Raw genomic sequence first — 22,802 nt, forward strand, 5'->3', positions numbered from 1 at the left:
CCGGAAGGGATTCTGCTCCCTCCCATTGTTGCCGTTTGGAGCGGGGCGGGGGCGGCGGGGCCGGGGCTCGGGCGAACCCCCCGCCCCCGCGCCGGGCGCGCATGCACACACAGCCACAGAGTCAGACACCCGGACAGACCGACGGACCGGCACAGCGGTACGCACCCGGCGGCAGCACCGCCGCCCGCGCTGGGCTCGCTGCGGACCATGGCACCGGGGCTGCAGCTCGGCTCCTTGCTCCTCGCCCTCGCCGCCTGTCTCGGCGGTGCCCGGCTCGCTGCAGGAGCAGCCGGCGGCAGGAGGGGCCCGGCGGCCGATGCGTGCGCAGGGAGGGTGAGTGGAGCGGAGCGCGGTGCTGCCGGCTCCCCGCGCAGGCAGCCGCGGCGGCCACGGGGCTCTCGCAAGGCGCGGGGAGATCCGCGGGGTTCCGCGGGGCTCTGCAGCCTCTCCGGGCGTGCGGGAAGGAGGGAGGGAGCGGCTGCCCTGAGGACACTTCTGCAACAAATAACGCTGCCCGGGGGCTCTGCATCTGGAAGTTAATTGCGGCCGGGAGAGAGGGTGGCATTTCCCGGCAAGGGATATTTATGGGTTTCTCGCCGAGGGGAGAGGCAGCTCGTAGCCGGCGAGTGTGAAGAAGTCACTCAACAGGTCCTTTACCACCAGCGCTCTCCACTTCCCGAGCCGACCTGGATAAAAGCGATCGCTGGGGCTTTGTTATTTTAATGATTCGAGGCCGGCTTGGGGTCTTAGCTCCGGGCCTGATCATTATACAGAGGATGTAGGAAATTTACGGGAGGGGGAAGAGGGGAGGAAGGTGATAAACGTTTTGTTACTGGTCTTTGCCTTTTGTTCCCGTTTCTGCTGTTTGCTGTCGGACTTTTCATTGCTTTTCATATTTTTTTTTAAGTGTACTTTCAATAACTTTTGAGTTGTATGTTTTGGTTTGTTCCTTTCCTGTCGCCTGATGTCTGGTTACAGGTTTAGTTGAAGCGTGGTGATCCGGGAACACTGGAGGGAACACAACTGACTTTCATTGCTTTTCCTTTTTGTTAGACTGTCACTAAGGATTTTCTTGGTTTCAGATCAGATCCTTTGAGAACGTTGCTGCAACACAGAGTTCAGAAGTTTGTAGGGCATAGTGTAGAAAGGCGAGAGCATCGAGAAATATGTAAAAGGAGAGCGTGAAAAAACAAACTTCAAACCCTGATAAAGCTTTGTGTTGGATGGAACAGTTACAGGTTTAGACTCCCCTGTTTGGTCTTTTTAGCAGAATTTGCAATAAAATGTTCTGGCTCAGTACGTCTATTGTGTGTTTCACCAGACATGGGCAGGGTACTCCACAGGCTCGTAACGCCACTGCATATTTGTGTCAAGTTTTGCATCTTCTATTAAGTAAATGATCACTATTACAAGTCACAGTACTTGACTTGTAGTACACTTGAATTAATGTATGTTGTATAGAAATATGCAGATGCAGTTTGTTCTGGATTTATTTTTTTACTTACATAATTAATGTCATTGTGTTTGTCAAACAGGAATCTATCACAATGTAATTATTTTAATACAATGATTTTGACTGACTTTTAAATCAGCAAAACTTATATTCTTTCCAATTAGCATAACCCCCCCCCTTTGTCTTTATTGCTCACAACTAATGTAACATTTTAGCTTTTGGCACTAGTTTCTGGTTTTATTGTATTTTCAGCTTCAAGTTCAGACTTCCCTAGCCAATTTATTAGATACCTTGTCTGATTGTGTAGTTATAATTTTGTGGTCTGATTTTGTAATACCACCCTTGCATGTGATTGCCTCCGTACTGCAGGCAGGGCAGCATTTATTAGAGTAATGACTGCAGGATGGTACCCATTGTCTCAGTTATGTGGTATTTATCTTGGGCTGCATGTAAGTTTTGAGTAGACTTGACATACTATTAAATGACTGATGGCCCCTCTAACACATTGTCTGCTCTGGAGCAGGGCTGCCTTTGAAGTAGTACCCTGTAGGAAGTAAAGAGACTATTTGCTCTATTAAAATTCCTTGGTATTTCCTCTGTTTAACCACAGGCCACTTCCCCTCTGCCACTCTAAACACTGCAGGGACACTGACTGATTGAAAAGACACAAGCCCTAAGTAATTGTATCCTATTCAAATAGTTATTCTTATTGCAGGTTATTTATAAGAAGTGTCTAATTAATGTATGTTAAGGGCATGAATAAATCCTAACATTTTATATAGAGAAAGTAAAAATGTCTAGTTTGCATTAAATGAAGTGGTTGAATTGAGCTAATTCTCAAGGGTATAAATAATTTAAAAGTAATATAATTTAACTTTTAATGGTTGTTCAATGAGAAATAAAATGTAGCTAGCTGGGTTTGTGTGTGCATTTAGATACATGCACATTGGGTATTTTCCTCTGCTAAAATTGTAAATGTGGATTGCAGTTCCCTATGGTGAATCTTTTTTTCATCATTTGAGTGTTATTTTTGAGAATCTGTGTTCCATTTTTTTCCATACACACAGAGGTAATATACATACATGCACAAGTTTCTTTTACTGTACAAAATACAGTTCAAGTATCCTCAATATTTTGTAGCAGTAAAAAACTGACTTAATGAGAGCATATTTCTGGACTATTGTTAAAAGAATTTGATAAGGAAGTATTTGTTGGCTTTATTCATAGCTTCTGAAACTATTAACAGCTAACATTTTCAAAACTAAAAACTAAATCACATTCTAAATGTGATTTTTTTTGTTTGTTTTACAACTTCCATCACAAAATATATTTATAACCTGTATTATACATCTTCTCTGGTAATACACTGGCATTTGTCTTGCAAACTCTACATGCATGTAGCAGGAAAGCAATTAATACCAGGACAAGTAACTTAACATTACTGTGGCTAAGAATTATCAGATTTCAGTGGGTTCAGGATTGTAGAATTTGGATTGACTTTGCTTGGTGTAGGATTCCTTTCATTGATGTTTAATAGGAATTTTGATGTATTCCAACACCTAATATTATTTCACATTAGGGAAGACATTTGCTTAAAGTAGAATAGTATTGCAAAGTAGTTTTCCATATGGATGATCTTAGGACCTCATGTGCATACCTTTATCCAGAATAAAAGTAGTTCAGAGAAGGGCCTTTTTAAATCTAGAATAAGTGTGTCCACATGGGGAGCTATTCTGGAAAAGTAGACCCTGAATTTTCCTCATGCTATAAACAAGCCACGAGGTGCACAGAGAAGACAGATGTATGATCTGAGAATGATTTGAATATATTTCAGATTCATTTATTCGGTGTTAAACACATGAGCAACTTTACTTTCAAGTTGTTTTGTAGATTCTAATGGGACTGCACACACGAGTAATTTTTTTCATATGTTTAATTCCTCTGAAGTTCCTGGCACTGAACTATGTTCAGTATAAAGCTTAAATTTAATGTGACTGTATGATGAGGAAGAATAAATAATCCAGCATTTTACCAACCCTCCCCTCCTTGTTAGCAGAGAGTTGTACCTTCCTTTGCTCTGCTAAGCAAAGCTGCTCAGACAGACTGGAGGGCTCTGTTCCTGTGCATTCCCCCTGAAACTCCCTGTGTCCCCTTCTGTGCTCTTTATGTAAGGAAGTTTCTATTTCCTTTTCACTTCAGAGCAGAGACACTGAAGATGTCCTACTGTTCCACTACTGGGAGCTCTGCCTGCCTCATTATTCTTTAGGCTCATGCTGCTGTGTCCCTACATTTATCTCCTGAAGCATACCAAAGTAGACTTATACTTCTCCACAGTTAGGAATCTACCAGGCACAGAGCTAGGTCATACAGAAGTACTTTTCCTAGCTAAGGACATGTTTTGGGAACTTTATTTTGGAGGAAAAACATCCTGTAAAATGGTAAGAAATCACCAAAATTTCAATTTCTCCCTTCTATTTAATGTTGTTTTCCAACAGTTAAAAAACCCAGATTTTCTCTTGCAGATTATTTAAAAATTTTAAAAGGTATTGGGCAGAAGACAGACCTAAGATGGAGCATAGTGGAAGGTGTTAATGTTTGCCATCAGGGTGTTCTTTAATAAATAGACAGTTCCAGAGCTGCTTTAAAGCTCTGCAGACCAGATGCCAGCAGTTCTCTATGTGCCATTTTTTTGGGAATTTATAGAATAAATAGATTCTCTCCCTGGCATCCAGAACAATGTGATAGCATTTCAGAATTGATGAGATGTGTCACTTAAAGCTTCCTGTGTTCTGTGATTAGATACAATGCAGCATGTCGAGTGCAAGGCTTTGCAGGCATGGTCAGTCATGCAGGTAGGCATCTGTATCACTTTTGTTTAGCTTAGAGTTTGGCTTCAGGGTCCCTCCAGGGTTTGTTTTGGGGTTTTCTTTTGAATTTCATTTATTGAATAATGTAGCAGAGAATGAGACCCATTCCTACTCTAGTGTCAAAAAGTGTTGATGACAATCTGCCTATTTAAATGACTTTAAAAATACACAAAGTAGCATAAATATGTTCATGTTCAAAGTCACAAATGACTGTTTCCTCAGGAACTGTGAGGCTCTACAGTTTAATGCTGTGTTTTCAGAATGAGCATTCAAATACATGACCTAGAGGAAAAAATATGGAAGCATATGTTTATGTAATTGAAACTAACTCTCAGTATTAACAACGAAATGGTGTGTTTGCAACAAAACTGTATTTCCTTATGTGTTTGCCTGAAACTGGGCAATGTGAATATGATGATAATTCATCAGCTGTTGACTTAACAGGGTTTCTGCAGTTGAAGTCACTTGGGACTGTTACAGATTTGATTTCCTCTCTAGAATGTATCCCTTACTTTAGATGGTGAACTCCACTCCCTGCCTTACTTCCCCTCAAAATCTGCTTTTGAGTAAGTACAAGTATAGAAACTGCTGTATCAGATTTGTTAATTTAAAACCTTGAGACATTTATTTAAGAACAAGTTTTGCTTTAACAGATTAATACTTTATAGTCCACGGGTGAAAGGATGTTAAGCTGTCATGATTAGATGATACTAGCTTTTCTTTAGTTAATTATTTGGTAATGTTAATATAACATGGATGTTATTTACTTTAAACTGCAACATTTAAAGGGTGTTTAATAAGGACCAGCTGTCCAACACATCAGTCTAAAGATGATGAAACAAAGCTTTGATGTGAGCTTGCCTGCTTAATTATGCTCAAAGGCTGAATTTTACCCATAAATTTAGCATGTGTTTTTAGAAGCAAACAAGAGGAGTGTGAAGTATTCCTGCAGAACTTTTGAGCTTGAATGCCATTTTTAGTTTTTAAAAGTAATTTTTTTTTAAGTGTATTGCTTTGATTTTAGATTTACTGCTACCAGTATAATGAGGTGTATCTGAAATACATTTTTTCTAAAAGTTTAGGTTAGTGATGATGTTCCTATAGCAGTTTTTACATTCTTGTTTTTATATTTAAAAATGAATATTAATACATCACACCTGGGAAAAAACACATAAAAGTAGTATGAGTTATATGAATTCTTATTTTTTATATTCTTATCTCTATATGAATTATAAAAAAGGATTGAATGGAAGTTTAATTACAGTAACCTAAAATAATGTTAGGTCAGTCAAGACATCTGAAATACTTTAGGTTTTAGGTTATGGTAACGTGAGACTTTATTTAAAGGTCAAAATTTAAGTCCAAACTTGAAAAAGGATTTTATCCTTTCATGCTTATAGAATTTTATAATTTTTTCACTGTCCTCCCCAGCTCCACTCAAAAGGAGTGGCACATCCTGACACCCAATATTTCGATGGGATTTTATCATAAAAACTTTGACCAGATATATACTTAGTAAAGTAGTGAATACAGGCATATGCCAGTAATGGGTAGGTTCATTGCAATATTCATACCACAGAAACACAGGTATTATCACTCTGGTTACCCAAAATTCTGCCAGCCAAACCAGGGTATAAATGTGTATTTTAACGTGCTTCAACTTGTTTCTCTTAGTAAATTGTACTTTCAGTGTCATGTCCAAGACACCGTTTATGGATTTTAAAGGTACGTTGTTCTCCTGTCACCTCTCATCTCTGCAAGGTAGATTCTAGGAGTGTGAGGAAAATCACGTGTACAGGTTGGGATTTGTTCTCCCAAAGTTTGATTTGATTATTAAAAATAATGAAAGCTTGGATTAGAGTTTCATCAGGCATCAGCACTGATAAATGTTCCAAGAGATTATTCTCTGAAATTCTCTCTCTTGAAGGCTGTTACAATATTATTGGGCTGTTATTCAGCAAGACAGTAAATCTGCTTTTGGGGCACATCAGTAATGCTCCAGTGAGCCCAAATAAATGTGAGAGGTAGCTTTGTCCTAGGGGACTCCATGCTACAGCAGGTATCATACCTGGAAGCATAAACTCTGAGATGTGTGCTCTGGTTGATTGAGGAGAACCAGAACTGTGTGTCTGTGACCGATGGGAGTCAAATCCGTGCCTCTTGGTGCTGTGCCAGCACTCGGCGGTGCCTGCGGAGCGCTGCTCCCTGCGCTGGCTGTGCAGCCTTTGGTGGCAGCGCGGAATGAGCGCTCCAGCGGCTCGGGGCTCTGTCCCTCCCTCCTGCCCGGGGCTCTGTCCCTCCCTCCTGCCCGGGGCTCTGTCCCTCCTGCCCGGGGCTCTGTCCCTCCTGCCCGGGGCTCTGTCCCTCCTGCCCGCGCACATCGCGGGGCTGCGAGGCCACTGCAGGCTCTTGGAGGGCGCTGCTGCCGAAATCTGCCCTTCTGTTTCCTCCAGCCTTTGTGTTCAGAGCATCTCACACGCAAGGTCCGAGCTCCCTGTGTGCCGTTCCTGGGTTCACAGGAACAATAAGGGGCTGTTCAGGAGCGTGCGGAGTTCAAAGGGCTCCGTAAATGTGTGTGAGGGCCATGAGCTGCTGTGAACATTACAACAACTGCACAACATCAATCAGCTCTGAGGCTGCTGTCTGAAGGACATGACAGGCCTGCAGATCTGCTTGGAGCTGCACATTCTGGGCTTGGGTTTCCAAATGACTGATTTGTAATGATCTAGCCATATGATCCTTTATCTCACAAAATTGTGGGTAATAACCATTTCTATACCCCCTGCTATATGGCCCTGCTGGATTTTCCTCATGGTTGGTGGGCAGACTTGGATTTTAATTTCTGACCTTGCCTATGTTCTTCACACTTATATCAGTGGGAGTGACTAGGTATTTCTGATCTTACTTCTGACTACATTCAAATCCAACCAAGCAATCAATGACTTCCCTGACTTTTTTTTGTATACGGCTGTGGGAAAATTCCTGGTTGGCTGGCTATGAATTAATGAATATCCTTAGAATGCTTCACTAATTATAGCTCCTGTGGCTTTAAAAATGCTATTCCCTTTTTTAATTTGAGAGAGGTCACAGAGGTTTACAGAAACTTAGAAAAGAAAACTTAACATCTGGTTGTGCTCTGTAGATGACTGCTTTTGTGTGAAGAAAAGTTATGGCATCGCCTCAGCATCAAACACATTCAAGGTGATCCTTTCTAAGAACACTTTGCAAGAGCCCTCTTTGCTCAAACTAATTAACTTTGCTTTGTATTTTCAAATGGAGGATTTTAGTTCTCCAAACTAAATCCCAAACTCATATTGATGTTTAAAGTTCACCCTACCTTTATAAAAATTATTTTCCTGAGTTTACTAATTATAGCATAATAATATTTCCATATGTTTTCTAATATTTTCCTTTAAAAGTTATGGAATTCCAAGATGAGGAGGCTGCTGGGTTAAATTCTGGTATTTATGAAAGAAAATTTGTTCTGTGTTTGCTTATCTATACTGAAGTTTCAGCTATTTGTATGTAAAATACTGAAGAGTAATCTCATTTGTGAAAGTCCCCTTTTTAAAACCTTAATTTTACAGGCTATAAGAGAAAGGGTTTTTTTTTCCAAATAATTCAGGTTAAAATTATATGTGAAGTAAGTGTAGCTCATAGAAAACGTAATATGAGAATGTTTAGATCCAAACAGTTAATCTTCTAAATTGTTAAAATTTTAAGTTATCATCTATGCAATTAAACCCATGTAATTCCATGTGTGACTGGTCTGGAATCAGAAAGCATAAAAAAAACCCAACAGCTTTAGAATCTTACAACAGTCACATGATTTTTTTATATTAGTGATTTAAGCAAATTCCAAGCAGGCCTCTGTCGTCTGCTTGTAGAAACAACACCCCGATCTGTTTTCCTTTCAAACATGGAAAATTAAGGGATTTCTTTCTGGCTTTATTTGGCTCTTTTGTTTAAAGAGCTAAAACCCTACCTATTAAAATCAGTGGCAACACTTTGACTTTTGTTCTGATGGGGTTTTCTTTCATTCTTCAAGTGGCTTGATGCTGTGGGATTGCCTGGCTGGGGCTGCTGGGGCTGACTCCATGCAGGAGCTGGGTGGTGCAAGCCTCTCCTCTGCCTGCTGCTTGGTGGCCCTGGGGATGCCACTGCTGGTGACAGAGGTCACAAGTTCACCGTGCACATCACTTTCCCCAGGGCATCCCGCGTGGGCAGGGTTTGGGTGCTGTCCTCAGCAGGGGCAGTGCTGCACAGAGCCACCCCAAAGTGCAGCTGAACAGCAGGAGCAGGACTGGGGGCACAGCTGGCCCACAGCTGGGCACTGGCTGGCAGGGCAGTGTCTGCTGCTTGGGCTTTGCTGACACTGCTGTGTTCAGTGTCACTGTTGCATTGGTGTATCCTGGAACAGCCCATGCAGTGTGGTCTTGTAGAGTGGAGTTGTACATTTGTTTATCCCGCAGGAAAATCTTCCTGGATTCCAACCTTAATGAGTCTGTGGTTTTTATTCCTCCTCACATGTACCAGAGTAACTTTGGTTACAGCTGCCCAGCCAATGAAGATTTCCATTCTTTTCCTCTGTCTGAGCTGTTAAGGTGCCAGTTTGTATCTTGTCTCCCAGCCCTTGTAAAGCCTGCCTGCACTGCTTCCTATTCCTCCAGTTTCTATGGGAATCAGTTTTATCTTCCTGTCTAGGCTTGCCCCCAGTTGTAGGCAGTGGTAACAAAACGAGGGTGGAAGTTGAAACTGGCAAATTGTGCAATTTTTGCTGAGCATAAAGGGTGCTCTGTCTGGATGAACTTTAAATATGGTGTGGGAAGGGGGTGTTGCTGAATCACAAATCTTTTTGGCAAAGTTTTCAAGCTTGTGCTGGGCTTGGCCTTGAAGTTTGAGAGGCACGGGGTGTAAATGGGTGATTTAAGCTTCACCCTATAAGTGTGAGCAGACCCTTAAAAGCTTGGAGAAGGATTCTGCAAAAGAGTGGAGTGCCCTAACTCCTATTAACTTGCAATGGAGTTTATCTCTTTTGTGGCTCAGGGGTATAGATTTGTTTTTATATTGACTCAGCAGTGAAGCTGGTTAGTGAAACTCTCACTCCTCTCTGTTTCCTCCCACTTTGCTGTTGCTGTTTGCCTTTCCCTCCCCACCTGCTTTAATGCACCTATTTGTGAGCTGCAATCTAAATCACATTTTTAAAGCAGCTTGAATTGAAAGCATCCCTACTTTTTTTGTTTTGTTTGTTTTTTCCTCTTTTCACAACTGGAGTAATTTCAATGACATGGATAAAATGAGGTCCCCATGCATTTATGTTAAGTATATGTTCAGAATTGGTGAACTACAGCATGGAGGCAGAGGAACTGGACAGGGGAGTCAGGAAATCCCCAGGCTATTTTTGTGATTAGGTTCCATGTAGCTATTCAGATGTTTTTAACATTCCCACCCTTAAGTTGTGTTAATTTAGATACTCTTTTAAAGGTATCTCATCAAAAGAGTTTGAGGTTAGTATAATGAGCATATAAATTATTCAACATTTTTCATACGAGTATTTATTTACCAGTGAGATTTTCACAAGCAAGAAGATGATAATGTTTCAGAAATCACTTCAGCATCTGTTGAAATGCAGCCAACTGCATGGTGGAATACAGAGCTCATGGTAACGCTATCCAACCCTTCCTGCCAGGAAATGAAGAGTGGTGTATTCATTTGTAACCCAAGGGGGGCACTTCACCAGCCAGCCTAGAGTTTGTGAATGGAATTTGGTCAGCTTACCACGAAAATTACAGAACACCCCCTTGGGTCTTACTAACTCTCTCTTTTCTTACCTTGCTCTAAAGACAGCCTCTCTTATTACTACAGTGTCCATGAGCAAATTTCTGTAGTTAGGGAGTACACTTGAGGATTGTTCCCCATTATAGGGAGCTTTCATTTTGTTTACTCTGTCAAAATTTTATCTGAGGTCTTCTGGTACTGCTTCACAAATTATGCTTTAGTTATGAAAGAATATCTAAGGTTTTGCTTTTTTTGTTGTTTACTACAAAAGGTTTAGCTAAGATACTTTTCAAAGAACCAGTAAAATTATCTCTTGCATAGTTACAACTTTGCTTTATTGTTTAATTCTCTGTTTTGAATAACTTACATTGGTGGTGTTTAATAATTAGCTTAGTTTACCTTCTGACAGGAGGAAAAGGTTGAGTATGAAAAGAGTTAAAATAAGAAACAAAAAGAAAAAACAAACACCTAACTCAGCCAGACCTTTAACAGGTGAAAAGTTATTTTTCCATGCTTCTTCAGGACATCAAAGGAAACAAAACCTTTATCTTTTATTCATTAGCTAGGAATAATGCAAGTTGGGATAGCTTAGGTTTCTCCTTATAGTTGCATTTGTAAGAGTAATTCAGTAATCATGCCATTCACTTTTGGGGTTCTTTTTCATTAAGGACCACTGGCCGTGAAATGTCATGCAGAGGTTTGAAAATGGGACATTCAGCTCACTAAAGAATGAGCTGCAACGACAGAAGTTTCTTTTTATTACCTTCTGGCAGTAAATGTAAGAATCAAAGCCCCAGATAAATGATAGAATAGCATCCAATATTGTCTAACAATGCTGGTTGCTGTGTATGATGATTGCTCAGTGTAACCACATTGCATTTGGCTTACATATTTTATTTATTGTTTATTATATTTCATTCAACCATTGAAGCTCCAGTATGCAGACTCCAGTAGTTTATCTATGTGCTTGTCTGTGACCAGCTGACTTGGATTTCTAGGTGTGATTTCTCCCTCTCCTCCCACTGTGGTAAGGTTTTACTGCAACAAAAAAAAAAAAAAAAAAAATTGTTTCCATGTATATATTTTGCAAATATATCCAAGTAGTATTCCTGTTAAAAGCTATAATTTCTACTGGAAGTGAAACTTGATCTTTGGATGTACTTCTCAATTTACTACAATAATGTGATTGCATTTTGTATCTTCCTGTTCAGTGTTTTAGGATTAGCTATGTATATAAGTTCAGTTTAATGTTGATAGAAAGAAGTCAAGGGAAAGTTTGTGAGAAACACAGGTTCAATTTGACTTTTTAATCTGTGTATTTAAATGCTATCTTAAAACTTACATTGCATTCTGGCTTCTTAAATAAGATGAATTCCAGAAGACAACTTGTTCATTGTCATTCTGTAAAGAGACTTCATTTCTTAGAAGTGACTACTTCCTGCAGAAAAACATCAGATATTGTGCATGGATCTTTAAAAAGAAAAGGTTAAACAATTAGTGTAAATGCTTTTCCAAGCATTTTTAAATTCAGATGAAATTTTGTCATAATTTGATCAAAGTCACATAACCTGTGGCTCTGTTTTTGTTACACATGCTGATGGTCTGTGGATAACGTTACATTTTTTCAGCATGAAACTGAACACTTCAAATCCCTAAAGCGGGCTCAAATTTATGGTTAATAAAAGAATATATTGTACTGGATGTCATCTGTTATATCACTCTGGGAACAGAAACTGGCAGTGAGTGGACAGGAAATATTTCCATTTCAAATCACTTCAGTCTATGGTCGAGGGTGAAAGTGTCTGATTTCAGGAAAATCACTGTGAATATCCATGTAATAGAATATTTAAGAAGAGTATAAGCTTTTTCAAATATGTTTTTTTGCCGTATAGTATTTTATGGGCAGATACTACTTATTAATGTCACGTATTTTCTTTATTTCAGTCTTGATCCCTTACCTTTTCAAGGCAGAAGGAATAGTAGAAATGTGTATTCAGGTACCTCTGGGTGCCAAGTAAGCAGCAATTTGATGAGTTGCTGTGCAGTGGCCAAACTGCTTCAAAGCTCAGAGCTTTGTGTTTGTAATTGGTTGGGTTTTTAAGAGTGTGAATTCCTGTGTGTTGGTTGGGTTCTTCCAGCTCAGTGCATTTCTTCAGCTTGTCTCCCCTTCAAATGTATTATAAAGTGTGAGATCCATGGACTGTAATTCTATTAATGGAAACTTCAAGCAGCAGAAATTTTGGGATGTTTTTCATGTGTTACATAGTACTTAAATAGCTCTGTGTTTTGAAGTATTTAAAGCATTTAAATTAACTACATTTTAAATGGACATGTTTGTCGAGGAAACATGAAAACCAGCAGCAAAAAGATGTGAATTTTTATCTTTATCATGTATTAACATTCTGAAATACTCAACGCTACATCAAATAATTTACTCAGATGTGTGGAATTTTTTTCAGCTTTGCAGGAACACAAAATAGGAAACAAGCCTTAATAGGGTGAAGATTTATTACTTAATTTGGGCAGTTTGGAAAAGTTTTATTATCTGAGGTGTAGGCTAAAAATAATTAATTAAATCTGTAAGTAAAAACAAAGCACTTCTACCTTTTGAAGACAAGTTTAATGTAAGGATTAATTGTGAAACCTGTTAGTTACTGTGAGTATCATGGAAGGACATGAACTGAAACCTGCCTCTTGTGTGCTGTGCTTACTTGAGCAGCTCATTGCTCGATGTGGGGTTCTAAAAGGATTTTTATTTTATTTCTATGTTTTCATAATTTTAGTGAGATGGGTGAAATGACAGTTTGGGATACCCTCCTTGCAGGCTCCTCTGACTTGTAAGGACACTGTGGAATGAGTCTGGATCTTATTGCTGCAGCTTGTGTGGAAACCAGAGGTATTTCTTTAGTGCAGCACAGCAGGGGTATTTTTCCTGAGGCTAAATTGACTTTGTACCTTTCCTGCATCTTGTCAGAGTAAGCCATGACAGAACAGATCCATATGCCAAGCCTGCATTTGTACCTCAGACATTTGATTTTAATGTTAGTGTAATTTTTCCCACAATATGATTTCCTATTACTATTTATTAGTGAGTATTGAAATTTTTAATTTCAAAAAATTTGATTTGACTGAAAAATTTAATGTTCTCAAGATGTAGATTTTCTTTGCCATGGGTTTGTGGGGATTTTTTTTGTTGTTGTTGTTGCTTTTTTAATCAGATAATTCAATTGTAACCAATAATACAAGAACAAAAAGTGTTCTGATGTTCTAGAAAAAGATTTAGAATGGAAATCTTGCAAGAGGTTAAATAGTAGTTAAGCAAATGGCACCAATGAAGTAATTAAAAGCCCAAGCAGGTTGTGGTACAGGTGTGTCAGTGCTTTAGCAGATATCAATTTCATGTCAAGTACTGTATTAATTAGCATGAAAAGGGCAGTCATGAACTGGCCATGTACCATACAGGTAGGATGTGTAACCTTTGCTTTGGCCAACTTCCAAAAGCACTTAACATGAAATACCCAGGAAAAAATGGATCTCTTGAAGTGTTTAACTCGATCAAGTGTATTATAAAGTGGGTTATCCATAGGGTATGATTTTCAGTAGTGGAAACTGAATGCAGTCAGACTGGAGTGTCAGTACCATTTCAAATCTAAAAGCTCTCTTTTAAATATTGTATCTAAATTCCCTTTTATAGCAGTTAAACACTGCATGGGACTTGATAGCACAGAATGCCTAAAGAGTTTGCCTGTACAGATATAATTAAAACACACGTATTTCCCTGATTTTTTTTAAACTGTAAAATTTAGCAATACTTACTACTTTTTTAATTCAAGTACTGAAGATAGATGAGCTCACAGGAAAATTTGAATGTATTCTGTCTTCTCTTCATCCCTTTCTTCATTGTGAAAAGCCTCAAGAATCTTGATGGCACAAACTCTTCAGTGTGAAGGAGTGGTTGAATCACGAGGTGAACTTTATTCAAGGTTGGCAGTTCTCAGAAACATTCTCACAAATGTTTCCTCAGAAAGCTGTGTTTTGGATGGTTTTATTTTGTTGTGTTCAAATTCCTGATGTTGATTATTTGGTGGAGCTTTTCCTACTTGTCTGTAAGTGGGGGAGCTCCAGTTTGCCTGCGGAGACGGGCTGGTATAGTTGGAATATTTTACTACTGTTTCTTCCAAGTATCCTTCAGGTGAGCAAGAAGTGTTTGTGCAGCTTTGTGTATGTTTCTGACACTTCCAAATAGAGGTTTTTTGGCTGCAGATATGATGGCTGTACTCCGTAGAGGGTAACCAGGGGTGTAAAAATTCCCTGGCAGCCAAAGCTTTAAATCTGCAGCCACCAAATGTATCTGCGTGTGTCTCTGAAGTTCAGCCATGTACATCAGTGCTCAGCAAGCACTGGACCTTCTAATCCTCTCTGTTCAATGTATTACTGCTTAAGCTTGGAGCAATTTTCATCTTCTCTGTGGACCTGGACTAGACAGAGGCTTTGAGAAGGAATTATTTCCTAAAAGTGCATAGTTCAGCAGTAAGAATCTCTCTTGGCAGAGATTTTTGGGAGGTGGGAGTAAAAAAGCAGAGCAGCAAAAGAACCAAAGCCTGTCTCTATAACACAGCTGAGGGAAAGGCAGCACAGCTGAGGCTTGAGTCTGCCTGCAGCTTGTCCATTAACTGAGGGGAGAGAAGAAAGGGAGGAGTACCTGATTTCTTCCTAGGATTTGTAGGGAAAGGTAATTGGTTTTATTAGCACAGTTGATGTACATGAACATTTACTTCTAACCCAAAAGTATTTTTGGTCATTGTGTTTGACACAATGGCCCCTCCATTTTTCTGGCTTGTTTTTTCTGCTCATCCACAGTACAAAAGTCTGGATCAGCCATCATGCTGGTGTGTTCTGAGACTGCAGCAGCCTGCCCCTCACTTCTGATGAGCAAAATGTGTAACGTGGCTGTGTATGGAATAAATGTAGCACTTCTTGTGTCCCCCCGATAGTGAACTTAGTGCCAAAGGCAATTTTCATTGCCACTTCAGTAGATGCCTATCACATTTCAAGTCCTGGCTTCTCATTGCCCAAGGCTTTTTAAGTTCTGTAGCTCACAAGGATATGAACTTTGGGAGGAGATGCTTGTGTTATTTTAAGGAAATTTTTTTTTGGCTTCATCTTCTGTAAAAACAAGTTTCATGTGAAGTATTACACACACTATTGGTGGAATGGTAAATGATTCTTTAAAGCTAGAACATGGGGGTTTGGCAAGTAAATCATTGGTTGTTCCTGGACTAGAACCATACTGCTTGTGAATTTAGTTTTAAAATCTCATGGATGAGTGTGTGTTTCTAAACAATTCTGTGTTTCTAAATCCCTAAGAATAGGTTTTTATGTCCAAAATAATTGCGTTATTTCAAAGGGAGGGATTAAGATGGAAGAATCCCAAATCCTACCTACTTTAAAAGTTTGATGAGTTCTGTGGCACTTTAATCAGTGCAGTTATTGCTAAATTACCTAGCCACCACATCCTCCTGAGTCAAGGCTTTGGGCTATTTATATGTTGGTCCTACAAAACCAGTGTACATTAATATTCTTTGCAGTCATGGTCTCTTGTGAATATGTAATACTTTCTGTACTTGTGCCTGTGTGTTTCATTCATATAAGTAAGAGCTAAAGTGAACTTTCTAAGAACATGCATTTCATGTTTTCTGATGACAAACTCAAAGAATTTCAATGACTTTCAAATAGTACAGGAGAAGTGTCTGGGAGGAAACATTGTCTGAATACACCAAAACAAAATAGATGTGCTATGTCAAATTTTTCATATTCCAGCCTTTATGTGATTTTTTCTGCTTTAAAGATTTCCTTGAAAACAGCTGTTTTTACCATTTTCAGAAGTTACAAATTGGATAAACCTGCCCTGTACTGCAAATAGAGTATTTGTAGTCTGCTTGCTCTGAAGTTGTTTGCAGTGAAAATGTCCAACATTGCAGTAGATTTCAGATTAGAATTTTCTGTTGGTCAAGCAGTTATGAATAAAGCAGTTAATCCACATTTGATGACAGTTTCCCAAGCAATTTTTTTTGTGTGTGTATGTGCACTTTGGCATTATATTGAGAAATGAAGAGTGAAAAACCCACCCTGAATTAGACACAATTGTGAATTGTGTTCTGGCTGAAGCTTAAAACTGACCTATGAAGTCAGTGCTAGTTACTCTCACTGATTTTCTGTTCCTTTGGATGAAACTGAAATCAAATGAAGAGCTTGTGCGAGGACTTTCCAGATTGAAAGGTAGGAATTTGGCAGCAAAAAATTGTTAGGGGACCATTTGTGATTTTGGAAATAAGCTCCTTTAGTTGTTTTCCAGGTGCTGTTGCATCTGCTCAGCTTTAAAGGCGAAGACTTTACTTTTGGATTTGTTTCACTTGGAATCTCACTCATTTAGGAGAAGTAGCAAACCTTTATGTGCATAAAATCTTGAAAGATGCAATTTGTAACTCTGAAGTATTTTTCTTTGCTTTCTTTTTTCCCTGGTGTTCTGTCCTCTGAAAGCTACATAATTTCTTAATATGGTCAGCAAAAGGAATGAATTAACATACCCATATATATGATATATATGTTAATATAAATAACATATATCCATTGATCTATCATGCTTCAGTCACTTCTTGAAACATTTTCTTCTTTGTCTTCTGTGTTTCAACATCTTTATGAGACACAAAGACTGTGCTTCTCAGCTTATGGCTCCGTGTGCACAGTAAGTCCACAGTCAATAAAATGGATGAATTGTTTCATGGACGGGTTAGTTTAAAAGTGCTTGGGCATAAGCTAAAATTCAGTGCTCATGCAATCATTCCAGTAAGTGTGAGGAGCCCTGTGGGCTTACTGAGGTTGTGGATAGCTTCCTACCAGAAGAAGAAAGACACTCTATGAGGGGAATAGTCAGCTTGCTGATTTGACAGTGTGCTGTGCAGTGTGTTAAGCAGTAAATTTCCACTATAGCTTTCATTAATTTATTCTCTGTTATTTCAGATATGTGTTATTCTGTTTGTTGTTTAGAGTACAAGTCAGTGTTTCTCAAACTAATTTGTCTTGGGTCTCTCTAAAAGCAGCTTTACCATTTGTAGCCCCCTTCCTTCCCAGTCATAATCACCTCTCCTGCACCTGTCTTGGCATTGCTTTGTCTCCCCCTTCCCCTTCCCAAACACCTCGTCTTTTCTCGGAATTCTCCTGCCAGGGGTCGTGTCCCACAGTTAAGAGAACACTGCTTTGGCTACAGACTTTTGGCTTTTGTCCAAATATCTTTAGACCAGCACATTTCAGCATTGTTTGTAGGAAATGGGCTGTATTTGAAAATATTTGTTCTGTTAATTTCTGGGGTCTTTTTGGTTGTTTTGAGAAGGCTTTTAATTTACCAAACATTATTTGCACAAGAATGTTGGAAAAAATAAACTGTGGCAGTGCAAACAATAGAAAACTTCTTAGGCAAACTTTCAAATTGCATGAGAGAAATCAGAGCTGAAAATGCCCATTCTGTGCCATGCTTTGCTGCATTAAATTCCTGAGTTTGACTCCGAGATTTAAGATTTTCACATAGGTGGTGAACAGTGTAGATTAAACTTGCTTCCTTTGTTGTTAAGTTGTGCCCCTACTAACTGCCTGTTCCTTAAAGAAACCAGTTCACATAATTTCAGTGAACAGCTGCACGGAGCCGTGTTGCATCCGAAGAGCTGTGCTGTAAATACTTCTTGTAGTGTTTCTCCTTGCAGTGGTTTCTCACTGCTCTGTCAGACAGACTCATGTAAGATAACCTTCCACTGCCTTTTAAAAATACAAACTAAACCAGGCAGGAACAGGGCATAATGGGAAGGCATTTTTGCTGGTTTGGTTTGGTAGGTTTTCTGTTTTCTTTTGTTCAGATGGGATATGCTGTGGCTCATGCTCTTCAGCCAGCATGTTTCACCTCAAAAATCTCCAAAGACCCCATGAAATGAGTATCCATGAATACCTTTCTGGACCACTCCTCCCCTGATGGGATTTAAGGCAGCAGCTGCTCAATTCAATATATTTTTTGATAGGAGGACATTGAGAAAACCATATCTAGTCAATGGCAGAAGGATTGTCCAGACAAAATGTAATTATAAAATGTAGGAAGTCAACCATAAAGCCATCACTGGTGGTTGGACTCAGTGATCTAAAAGTATTTTCCAGCCTAAACGCTTCTATTATTCTATGTTCCTTCATGCTCACAAGTGATTTTTTCTTTCCCATCCAATGTTTTATTTACAATAAAGTAAATTTAAAGTAAAAGCAGTGCTTTGCCTTTGGTGTCTCAGGCTGAATTTGAGGTTCTCTGAAGACACATTCAGCTCCTCTGCAGCTGAACTTGTGTGCAGTGGCTGTGGATAAGCAGTGGAACACTAAATAGCCACCAACAAAGAACCAGCCAAAATCTGTGAGCTTCATGTAAATGATGCTACTTACATAAGAAAAAACACAAAAAATGCCAACTTAGTAAAAGAAGTTAAAACCAAACTATTTAGAAGAGTCTAGGTTCCTCTTTAAAATATTAAATAGGCACCAAGAAGTCTGTTGCATTAATTCACTTAAATTAAAACTTATTTCTACCGTGTCACTGAGGGGTGTTTTAAAATGCTATACCCATAATTTGTGCATGCAGTGCAGGAATATATATATATATATATATATATAAAGAGGTAAATCTGAACAAAATTCCTGCTTGCAGTTGTCATCATACCAAGTTTATAAGTAATAACAGCACAAACCCATCCACCCAGGGCTTAGAATTCATTCTGCAGTCAATGGAGTACACACAACTTACATAGCAAACATCAGCATGGATTATGTATTTTGTTATATGCTCTTGAAAGCAATTCAAAATGCAGGCATCTAAATAATACAGACATTTCATCATTTTACTGATGACTCTAGAAATAGAAAATATTTTTACTTGGTTGAAAGCATCAATAGAGCTTTGAAACAAGAAGAGCAGATGTCAAATATAAAGCCCTTGTTTTACTGAGCAATGAGTATGATAAACACTGATTATTCATCTTGATGCTAAAGTTCAAAAACAATTGTCCCTTCAGTTTGCCTCATGGGAGTGTGAAATTAGGACCATGTGTGTGTTGATGAACAACATATGAAAGATGAATCGTGATTACTGTTTTGGTCTGCTGCACAAGGCTGTGCTTGAGGGGCAATGATTTCCTACCTCCTTTACCAGATTGCTGTAATTAGTGCTAGCATCTCTCTCTGTTTCCCAGTATTTATGTTCAAGTGGCCTGACAGTACCTAGTCACACATAAATTGGCTTTCTTGAATGAGTGTTTGCTCAACAGAGAAATGTTGGAGTATATTTCAATATTGTTTGTAATAAAGATTAGTTATTGAACTATTCCAAAATCACACATCCATTTCTATCACCAATGCTATCTCTGGCAGGAATTGCCAGATATAAAAAATAAATGTTTCTTTCAGATATGAAATACTCTATGTTCTAGGTTAAAAAGAAGAGCAAAAAGTTCAGTAAAATCAAACAGAGTTTTCATTTAATTCAACTGTATTTAATTTATGCCTCTAGTGGCAGACATTAGTTAAATTTAACTTCTCTTGGAGGCACAATTAGTTCTTGTGGTTACAAATTTCATTTTGGCTTTATTTCTGGATACGTAATCCTAACTTTGTTCCTCTCTGGCCTAGTAATGGGTGAGAGAGTTGTCATAAGTGCATTTCATTACTGAGCTGTTACTATAAATGGGGGTTGGGTATTAGAAAAATATAAACAAACACGAAGAGAGGTTAACATAATATAATAGTCTTTGTCTTTTATTAATACTTGTGCTCTTTCATGTTGAAAGTTGAATGTTTAAATAAAATGAAATGCCTGTACATGCCTTGAACATCCAAATGAGCTGTTCATTCTTCAGGAGATGACGTGCATTGGTCTCATTTAGATCTGTGCTGACTTGGGATATCTGGGGATCTTAGCCTTAATTGTTCAGGCTGTTTATACAGATTGAGGAACAGATCCAACATTGATCTCTGTGATTTGAGGTGTGTGATGGAAATTCTTCCTGGCTCTCTTGGCCAGTACAGATACAGGATTTGGATTTTAGCTTATCATGTTTTCTGTGGAGTTCTGTGCTTTGAGTACATATAATGTGACATTTAATGTGGCTAATGCCTCCTCTGCTCCCCCAGCTTTTTGACAAATAAGGTTATTGTAATTTAATATGTGTGCATTTCAACTTTGATTATCTGTTCAAAGATCGCTGGTCTAGAGTTCTTCAGAAAGGATGTTTTGGCTGTTTTCTTTCCTATGTATTTCTTCTCAGTCCACATGTAGAGAAATATGTAGACCACCAGGATTTCATAGGAAAAGCTCCAGGACACAAAGAATTGTTTTCTAGTAAAGTTCAGAATAAATTCATTTAAACAAATGGAAATTCAACAAATGTTCTTGGTTAATTAATGATAGAATCACAGAATGGTTTGGGTTGGAAGGAACCTTCAAGATTATCTAATTCCAACCCCCCTCCCATGGCAGGACAATTAGCTAAGAATTCAGAGCCCTGAGGCCATAACATTAGAATTTATAGTTTTGAAGTAAGATGCTCTAAACAAGTTCTCCTAGCTATAAGCCCCCTAAATAGCACAATTGCTTTAATTCAAAACCAAGGGAATGCTTCCTGGAAGAATATATTTTTAAACTCACAGCAATAAGTCCTTGAGGGATGAATACTGCAGTTGAGCATGATGAAATTATCTGAGTAGCTTACTTGTTTTAATTTAAACTAAAATAACAATTATTTAGTTCAATACTTTAGCATGACCCTAATTACTTCTCTCACTAATTACTGCAGCCTTTTTGTACCTTTTCTACACTTGAGAGCAAATTTTTTGCCACTAGTAAGTTTTATGTGCTGCATAAATTCAGCAGAGTTTGGCTTATGTTATGTCTGTCTTTGCATCTAAATTCTCAATGCTTGTAATATATTTATTGATGCTAATGCTGTTACATATTTGGTTATGTCACCATAATCCCAGTAGAAATGCAATAAAAGGAGAAGTGTTGCCTTTTTATTTTAATATAGCATATAAAAATCCTACCTAATGAATAAAACTACATGCGCTAATTTTCTGTGGAGTTTAGTAAAATTTATGTCTCCCAAAACTTCAAGTCTAGGACAAAAGGAAGACAAATATCAGTTGATTTGATAGGTTATCTCCCTTTATAAAAAGTCAGTAGTTAGTTTTTTGTGATTTTTTAAACAAATAAATCATGTCTTTGTTTTGCTGTAAGTTGAATGACATTTAATAAATATTAGAGATACAGAAAGTGAGTCAGACTAGAACAGGTATTAATAGAAAAGTTACAACTGAAAAGAAAGACTCCTTCCTGTTTCAGGAAGCTTTTTTGTATAACAGCTGGTTCACTGCCAAACTAAATCAAACTTAAGCAATTAAAAGCCACCTAAGAAGAAAGTGAGTTTACAAATTTAACTTGTAACAGTGCTATCAAAGTCTGAATTGCTTTCATCCTTTAGGAAGTGTTTTAGGTTTTTTTTAACTTGACAACTCCTCCCTTGTTTTTATTTGCACATCCCTGGGTCTGACGGTGGGGAGACACACAGGGAGTGCTCAGGCTTGATCCTGACAACATCTGATTACTGCTGCACGCCTTTTGTACTGATGAGTTTTGCTGTTTGCATTGTAGCAGTGAACCCAGATATAATTCTGTGTAAATGGGTGGTATTATTTTAAAGCTAATGGTAAATATGATGTATTTTGCCTTTCAGGGAATGATATTGTACCATAAGAATCAGTATTCAAGTTTTCAGCTTGGTGTCTTGTGAGGGTGATGCTACATTTTGTGTTTCAAAACAATTTCAGTGCTTTCTGAAGGGGAAGGTATTGCATGTCTGAGGGCCAAAGTTCTTTTCTCTAAGTAGAGTAGAGACAGCAGACTCACCAACCTGGATTTCTCCCTGGCAGAGCAGTTCTCTGGTTGGTCTTCAGTTTGCAATATCTGCTTTAACAGTATTTGATAAAAGAAAAGGGTGTCTGAGGTAGTATAATGGGTTTCTGCAATGTCACTCTCTTGGAACTTCTGATGCTCTTTTTCATGGCTGTGAGTAGCTCTTTTTCATGGCTCTTTTTCATGGCTGTGAGTAGAAAACAGCTCTTTGGCTGATGTTCCCTTCTCTTTCTTCTCTTGCACCCTGTTTGCCCTGGAGAACCCAACTTGGTTCATCATTAAACCTTGATTAAAGGTATGGTTTTTGTACATACACAATTCACCTAGATGGTAGAAGTTGAGAATGTCACATAATTTTCTCCCAAAAATAAGCTTCTGTGATTCCCATCTACTGGGCAGATCATACTACTTCAACCACAATTTCATGTGTTCATGCAAATACTACATTCAGACTTTCCATATCTTTGTTTTTCCTCTACAGGGGCTGCCATCAGTCACAAAGAACAATGGACTGCTCAACATCACCTTTAAATATGACAGTAAGTTAAAAATCTGCACTATATTCACAGAAATCAAGGACTCCATCACAGTTGTCAATATATAGCAACATGGCTCTTAAAATGGCTCTAAGAATGGCATAAGCTGCTCAATATTGACATAATTTTAAAATCTAGAAAATTTGTGTCTGCTGGGTCTTGTAGATGTTCTTCTGTGT

At 38.5% G+C, this 22,802-nt stretch overlaps 1 protein-coding gene across 1 annotated transcript in view; it reads left to right on the forward strand.

The window, feature by feature from the left end:
• Positions 1–296: 296 nt before the first annotated feature.
• IL17RD (interleukin 17 receptor D) overlaps positions 297–22,802 on the forward strand; it is a 42,617-nt gene continuing 20,111 nt past the window's right edge. Inside the window, exons 1-2 of the mRNA XM_053989749.1 lie at positions 297–333; positions 22,569–22,626. The gene's annotated coding sequence lies outside the window, so the exon portion shown is untranslated. The remainder of the gene's footprint in view (positions 334–22,568; positions 22,627–22,802) is intronic.

The sequence above is a fragment of the Vidua macroura genome, chromosome 13, assembly GCF_024509145.1.
Source record: "Vidua macroura isolate BioBank_ID:100142 chromosome 13, ASM2450914v1, whole genome shotgun sequence".
Classification (NCBI taxonomy): Eukaryota; Metazoa; Chordata; class Aves; order Passeriformes; family Viduidae; genus Vidua; species Vidua macroura.